An 8,770-nucleotide genomic window follows, 5' to 3' on the forward strand; every position below is an offset into this window, starting at 1 on the left:
ATTGTAGCGAAATTTTAAAAGTTCTTCAAATACATCTAGAATGATAGGTTTCTTTTTTGTGAGTGTAAAACACTTAAATACACCAGTTAGATTCGGTTTGTTTCATAGACTGCTATAAACATCTTTTAGCTACTTTTTTCTTTACTACGTAATTTATTCTTCGTTTTTGTGAGTTTCAACTTATTGTTACGTCTCCGTTTGTTAATTAATTTTCCGTAACTTCGTTCCCACGAAACTTTAGCGACACAAGTCCTTTCTTAATAAAACTGGTTTATTCTTTCTGAATATAACTTTACCGATACACATATTTTCAACAGTCGCTCTATAACAAACGCTATAACAACGAACGTTAACTTCAACAATACTTTCTGACTGCAGTTCAATTACTCACTACCTAGACACATTGTCACGCCGTGACCATCTTATATATACCAGAACACCCCAATCTAGTAAATGCTAGAGCACTCCCGAAGGAACAGGATAGTTCTAGAAAACGGGTGGCGTAATACTAGTCACGTGATCTCGCTGACGCAACATTATGAAACCGTGTCATACACTGATGCTCATAATTGTTTCATAATCTACACTGTTACAAATACCATTACTTTAGTGTTTACGTGTAGTTTTATTACATAAAATTACGTCTACATGAGTGAGTTTGTCAGAACGCTTTTTTTTTCTCATATAGACCAGGATTTATCAATCTAACACATAATGCCTGCAAGAAGTCGTAGCTTAAATGATGTGCGTGAAAATACTTACATATAAAAAATGGTTACCAGTCCCTACATATATTAATCGCTCTTAACTCTTTGCACTCTTTTGAAACAAAATCTTTTTAAAAGAATGTTTGTGAAGAGAGGATGATGATAAATTAAATAAGTTTTTCTTATTAAACTTTTTCTTAAGAATTGTATCAATTAAATCATTCTCTTTAAAAAACCATTTGTATTTTTGGCAAAGTTACTAAGACTATCACTATCTCTAATTTGGAGCTACTGACCAGAGGAAGTAGCACACTACCACCCATTCTCCACTGCTAACGGATTGAACGTAATTGTTATAACGCACCCAACGTTTATTGTGAGGAACATTTTATGGTACCGCAGAGATTCAAACCCGACTCGCCAGCTCCGATATCCAGAGCTCCACCATACGGCCAACCCCTGCCTAGAAAAATGTAGTCTCTCAATATCAATATTTGACTATTTTCGTTAAATTACATTTGTATATTTTAATTGTCTTAACGATAAAATATAAAATTAAGAAAAGAAACCGATCTGAACAAATTTTTGGATGATTTAGAAATTACTTTTATATTTGAAAAATAATTATAGTAAATTTTGTGTATATTTAATCTGTTCCATAGGTTTGCCTGTAAAGTCGCCATAAAAGATACGCGGACTTTTCTCTACATTAAAATACTTTTATCTGCGAGCTTTCAGCCCTCTTACCGGAGCTTTCATCGGGCAATAATGTACTAAGCGATACAAATCGGTTATCTGTGGAACACTGCTTTAAAATAGGTATCTAGGCAGGAATAGTAACAATAACTGCCTCGGGATCTAAAGTTATTAACCATATAAAAATTACGATGAAAATAGAAGTTAAATCCATTACTTCAATATAATAAACACAAGGAAAATACAATTATATGTATTATATAGAGAAATACAATAAATAAAATTATCATACTTCAAATAATACATTGTAAAATTAAAGGTTTAATGTTACATCGAAGCCACAACAAATAAAATTTTCTGCTTTCACAATTTACAATGTTTCTATAATTGACCAATCAAAAAAATTGGATTTCGGGAAATCATAGGCAACTCTATCTCAAATGAAAATAATAATAAATTCATAACATATATATATGTATACTACGATATAAACATTAATGTCTGAAAATGCTGAAGTTGAGGTTGAAATTTCTCACTGTCATAAGGTTGAGGTCCTAGATCTATTTTTTCCAGATTCGTGAATAATTCTGTCTTTATGCTCTAACCGCTTTAGCACGTTTCTTATGTTACTGCCCCCACCCCCCGGTGGCACAGCGGCATGTCTGCGGACTTACAACGCAAGAATCCGAGTTTCTATACCAGTGGTGGGCAAAGCACAGATAGCCCATTGTGTAGCTTTGTGCTTAATTACAAACAAACAATCCTTATGTTACTACCACCATATAAGATAGTTATCGTTCACAAACGCAGTTTTATATGCGTCTTATTTTCTTCTCCGGTTTATTTATTTGCAACAAAAGTAATTCTCTTCCGTTAAAGCTGGTTTTCAGAATTTATGATTATACAATTAATTACACGTGATGTCTTAATTTTCAGATTAAATATAGTGTGATAAAACCTGTATAAATGGAACCGTATTAATCTTAAAAATATTCACGTACTGACTAGCCGCGACCCGCAATAATTTTCACGTCCTTTCCTTATTTTATAATGATGACTAGCTGCCTTCGCTCTAGTTTTACACTGCTAAATTAGTTACGACTAGCGCAGATAGCCCTCGTGTAGCTTTGCGCGAAATTCAAAACAAACAAAACAAAGCATGTTATTTGTAAGATATATCAACTGAATAAAATTATCAGATTTCGTGCGTTTATATTCCTTAACAATGTACTATTAGCATTTTTTAAAAATGGCTTGGTTGTTGTTAAGCCCATAGTTACAGAATGGGCTATATGTGCTCTGCCCATCACGGGTATTGAAACACGATTTTTAGCGCCGTAAGCCTGCAGACTTTCCGCTGTGCCACTGGAGGGGGGGGGGGACGTTTGTTACAATTAATGGCACAATAGCTATAAAATCTTTAGCCAAAGTTACTTTCGTTCACGGAGAACATATTGTAAGTTCTCTAGGAACTAGTACGGTGTACTCACAGGAAGAAAGAGAAATATATCTGACAAAATAATATATTTGTTAACTCTTTTTAAGTTTAAAACAATAAAATATCTTATGTCTTTACAACATTAAGAAACATCATGCTTTAGCACGATTTACCTTTTATATTTTAAGAATCAAGTGACAATGAAAATCATGCAACTCGGCATTTGTTTGTAAAGTTAAAATCACTGTTATAGCTTTCCTCGCGTGCAAACTAGACCTTATGTACAGGTAACTGCATATGTGAAATAGACTGAATAGTTGGACTGAAATGTTGAAATATAAGCAAGGTACTTTATTTGAAAAGATATCCGTTACGATTTCGTTGGTCGGCAGCGATGTTGGGCTAAAAGCTACAGGTAAATGTAAAGTGTAATTAGATCATAATCACATTAATTATGATTTTTACCACATCCTTCTTTACTGGCCCAATGCGAGTTTTCAGTTTGAAGAGCGTGTAATAGTATCTCCTCTACATTTTTTTTCCTGTTTTACACCATTGCTCTTAGCCAGTTGGATTACATCTGTAATGTGCAAGTATCAAACATGTCATTCCCATATACCGTACGTTTCATATTTACAATACATTTCTAAAGTTCTACTCCAGAACTTATTAAACCCGGTCAAGTTCATGTCATGTGCCACCTCAGACCGTTGTACTACTTTCTGTAGCAGGATCTAATCACGGAAGCTACTTACCGTTTCGTGGGACAGTTGTATTGTTCTTCTTTGCTATGTATTTAAAGAGCTGCTCTACGGTTCACAAGTAGAGGAAAGATAATTCCGGATATTTGTGACCAAGATTTCTGATTGGTCTGCTACGTTGTGAAGATAAGGTGAATTGTAAATAGCAGTTTTGTTGTTTCCAAGCAGATTCGTGTCTAACATTTAAGAAGTCAGAACTCACTGTTGAAGCCTCGTCCTTGTTTCGGTGTTTATCATAACACCTGTTTCGTGCATGTTTCACGTTCAGTTCACCTCCAAGTAAAATTTGTCTTCACTTCTTTCTTTTATTAAATGTAACTTCTATTAGTGGACCTTTAATACAATACAGTTTATTTTACTTTTCCATTATCACAACAATGTAAAACACAGTCCAACTAAATGATAAGCTAGAGTGATTGTTAACCTTCTTCGATAATTAAAATGTTTGTTTTTATTCGACTTTATGGCGAGTCTTGTCTCTTTCATTCCACCTACAACAATACACTACTATGACACTTGTTCTTCTCCGTGGTAGGGTTATGAATCTCCATTACTGCGAAGGCCAGACAACTGTGCTAAGTTACTCTTTGGAATACATTGGTTTGGTTTGAATTTCGCGCAAAGCTACACGAGGGCTATCTGCGCTAACCATTCCTAATTTAGCAGTGTAAGACTAGAGGGAAGGTAGCTAGTCATCACCACCCACCGCCCACTCTTGGGCTACTCTTTTACCTACGAATAGTGGGACTGACCGTTACATTATAACGCCCCCACGGCTGACATGTTTAGTGTGACGGGAATTCGAACCCGCGACCCTCAAATAGCGAGTCGAGCGGCTTAACCACCTGGCCATGCCGGGCCGGAATACATTGGATGTAGCGATATATTATGGATATCAACTTGCATATTTCACAGCAATAAGAAATGAAAGAAATCATTAAGCTCGTAATTGTAAAGTTGGTGTAGCAAGACACATATGAAAATTAATGTGAATGTATTAGCACTATATATATAAGGAAATATTAAAATTTATGGACTGCTTTTGCAGTAGTGAGTATAGTGAAACATTATAAAGTTTATTACTCTTGTGTTATAACAGTAGATGTAACGAGAAATCGTAGCAAACAGTACAAGTAATTCTCGTTAAATAGCAACATCTTCAATGTTTATCTTTTTTTCTTTTATTTCGATTCACTTTTCATGGAGTTTTGAGATACCAGTGTATGACCGACTTAGTAGATAGTGGGAACAAATTTTAACATATTTAATTTGTCAATTTGTAATCATTGAAATGAATCTCGTACAAAACGTTTATTTGAATCAGAATAATGGGTATATTTGATAAATTCTTTACTATAATAGTGTTGATTTAAATGTGATTTTTAGTCAGAAACCCTGAATCCGAAAGAAAAAATCTGTAATTGTGTTAATAAAAGCTTAATTAGCCATGAAAAGACAGAACACTAATCATCTTTTTTTATCAACAATCTATTAAATCCATACTACAAATAGCTAATCAACCTGTACAAACAAATTAATGTTTTAGCCAATCGACCCTCATATCAACGAAGGTGGATCACATATTTCTTTTTTGACTACACTAACTGTCATCATTTATAAGTATCCTCATAACTACTTAGGTTTGCGATAACCCAAGTGTTAACAGAATATTAGCGAGAGATGTATAACGTTTCTACATGATACTAAAACATATTATTAATAAAGTTAGCATTCACCCAACACACTAATAAATAAAAGCCTAAGAGATTGTTGGATATACAGAATTGTTCAGCTTAAATGTTATTTAGTGATCTAATACTTAATGCTTATTTAATTTTCATAACAAGAGCGTTAAAAGTTAATTATTTTAAAAGTGACAGCTATGATAAGTTTCATTAGGTAAGTCTGTATGAGTCGTATGTTGTGTATGTAGTTTAATTGTTATACTAGGCTTTTGTAATATTGTTGAAGCATCTTACTCGAAGCTTCTAAGTTTCTCTCGTTATGTTTAATATTGTTGTTACTAGAGGGCTAGATATTTCTAGAGTTTGCTGTCGCGTTTTCTAAAGTGAGTTTATCATTGATTGTATTGTGATAACAGAGGAGAGAAGAAATAATTTGTCTTGTCAAAGGGTGTTCTAAAGTAATTGAACCCGCCTGTTTGGAATTTGACGAAAAAGATACTATTATAGCTCTGGATACAACTGTGATAACCAATAGTGTAACAAATATTTTTACATGCGTTTTACTTGTTTTGAATATATTATTTAGAACAAGTTGAAATATATTGTTGAATTTTATCACCAAGTCACAAACACCCACTGTAAAGAATCCAGTCCTATAAAACCTGACAAGGATATTAACAAGTAATTAGTAATTATTGTTGCATCATAAAGAGAAGTAAATTCTCAGATGACCAGGAAAGAAAGAGGACGACTGAAATCAGGAACAAAGTGGCATGGGCCTACTGCAGTTAATCTTTCACAGGAAAAGTATGGAATGGACTGAAAATGTTTTAAAACAACTTCTCTACATTTCTAGATTTTAATTTTGATTAATATCTAACGTTAAATTTTCATAATAAAAATACTTAAAATTGAAACTAAAGTAAATCACAGAACTGGTAAATGACTGCACATTGAACTTCATAACCAAGAATATATTTCAAGAGAGAAACCCACCCACCGCCAACTCTTGGTCTACTCTTTTACCAACGAATAGTGGGATTGACCGCACATTATAACGCCCCCACGGCTGAAAAGGCGAGCATGTTTGATTTGACGGGGACTCGAACTCGTGACCAGCAGATTGCGAGTCAAACGCCCTAACCACCTGGCCATGCCGGGCCCCTGACGTTAGGAATTGTGACAGGACAAAATGTAAGTATTATTTTTGTGGAAAACAATGTATGTATTGTATTCATAGAAGAAGGTAATTTTATATTATCCGAAGATAAATGGATAATTGTCGAGGACATACTATTTCTGCAGTATGTTCGGTTGTTAATCTGTTTACAAGAAATATTAGTAACATTCGAGAAATCATTTGACGTTGATACTCGTATTAGCTTTTATCCAGGAAGTGCAGAAAATACGACGTCATATCATATGGCATATCATGAAATAGCTCTCTTAAAATTGGTAAGAATGTTACAGAAAAGACTAATTAAAAATTACAAGACAATAGTTAATCAATATCACGATGAGATAGGTGATCTATTGCTAGAACTAAACGATCTAAAAGACAACGTTTCTATACCCGATCATAATCGACAGAAACATGGTTTAATTAATACAGGAGGAAGTATCCTAGAACTCTTATTTGGAACCGCAACCGCGGACGATTTAACAGAATCAAATAAAAAGGTTGACCAACAAAGACAAATTTTAAAAGAAATGATCCACTTAATAGAAGAACAGGCGACTATTGTGAATTCTATGAATTAAACAGTTAAATTTCATGATTAGGAAACAAAGAGGCATCAAGATCACTAGTGAATGTCACTAATGTATTAATACACGCTAGGGTAGAACAAACTGAAATTCATAAGGCAGGAGCTGAAATGCTCGTCCTTAATGCAATAATTTAATCTACAGCAATTAGCTTTTACTAAGGGAACTAATAAAACAGAACTAGCTAAATTAGTACAGACATTATATGCAGCTGCAGATAGGAAGTTAAGCTCTTACGTTGTTCCTCCTAGTAAACTAGAAAGTACTAGAAAAGATCGAAAGAAGATTGCCCCCACATTTAGAGTTTCCAATCCCTACACGTAGTGTTCAGATCTACATGTATTATACACGGGCTGAAGTAAAAACAGCTGCAGTAATAGATACACTGCGAATGTTTATAGAGATCCCCTAAAGGCAACAGACAGAATGTTTAAATTATATCGACTAATAACCTTTACCATTAGCCTTACATAATTCTCTAGCGTTAACTATAGAAAGTGAAAAACCATATATAGCTGTTTCTAATGATCAACACACATACCTCAAATTAAAAAGAAGAAGATATGCTAAAATGTAGAGAAGGACCCATTAGAGTATGCGATCCTAATTCTGTAATATATTCGGTATCCATAGTAACTTGTGAAGATGTGATATTTGCAGGTATTAAAAATAAAATAACCGAACTACTTGAGATGAGTAAGTAATCCTAAACCATTTTACTTCTTTAAAAGTAAGACGCCAGTAACGTGGCTATATAATGTTAGAAGTGAACTAACTTTATTGGTAGTATGCTCAAAATCTAATGTGCATCAATTCGATTATCCGAAGCAAGTAATTAAATTACGGGATGATGGATATTTAAAATTAGCTAGGAATTTTTCAGCACATGGGCAAAGAATAATTTAACCCTCCAGTTTTAGAAGTAAAACTAAATACACTGTTGAGCAGTTAAACTTTAAAATTCCCGACGTACAAGAATTATTAGCTGAAGAAGAATCATAATTAATCAGAGGAATAGAAACAAATTAAGAAATTATGAATTAACAAGCATATTAGCAGAAACACAAAATTACCCCCTAAACGATCAGAATTAACAATTATGGAATTTCAACAGCGATCTACATCAGAGAAAAAGAAGTTAGATAAATGGAAATTATTGAATTCAGTGTTGATAATATTATGCCTATTAGTACTCCTGATAAGCATACTGTTTTACAAGGCACGAAATAAGTTGGCTTGGATCAAAATGTTAAAATTGGATGGATTATCAAATTCCAAGAAGAGAGCTGGAGAAGATAATAAAAATTTGTCATATTCTGAGACTGGTGAGGTTGTAGAAATAAACGGCTTCAAATCACAAAATCAAGTAGGCTCCAGATAATTAGGTGTTATCCAGTGTTGAAGAAATTAAGCTATGTCGAAAAATGAAAATAATGGAGGATATTAAATAGAACTAAATAGTATTCCCTTAATAGTTAGAATAAATAATACAGTTTGGGAAAATAAGCATAACTTGCACTTGTTTAATATTTCAAGTTCACTAGTTGAAACATTTCTATTTTGAATTTAATTCCCTTTTCATTTTCATTTTTATTGTGTTAGATTTATTTATACTTGAAAAGTTTTTTGGGGTACAAAACTTGAAGATAGCTTTTATATGCGGAAACATCTGTTAGCTGAGTTTTTGCTCAGATCTTAAAATATAACGTTGATAAA

The sequence above is a fragment of the Limulus polyphemus genome, unplaced genomic scaffold, assembly GCF_000517525.1.
Source record: "Limulus polyphemus unplaced genomic scaffold, Limulus_polyphemus-2.1.2 Scaffold4, whole genome shotgun sequence".
NCBI lineage: Eukaryota > Metazoa > Arthropoda > Merostomata > Xiphosura > Limulidae > Limulus > Limulus polyphemus.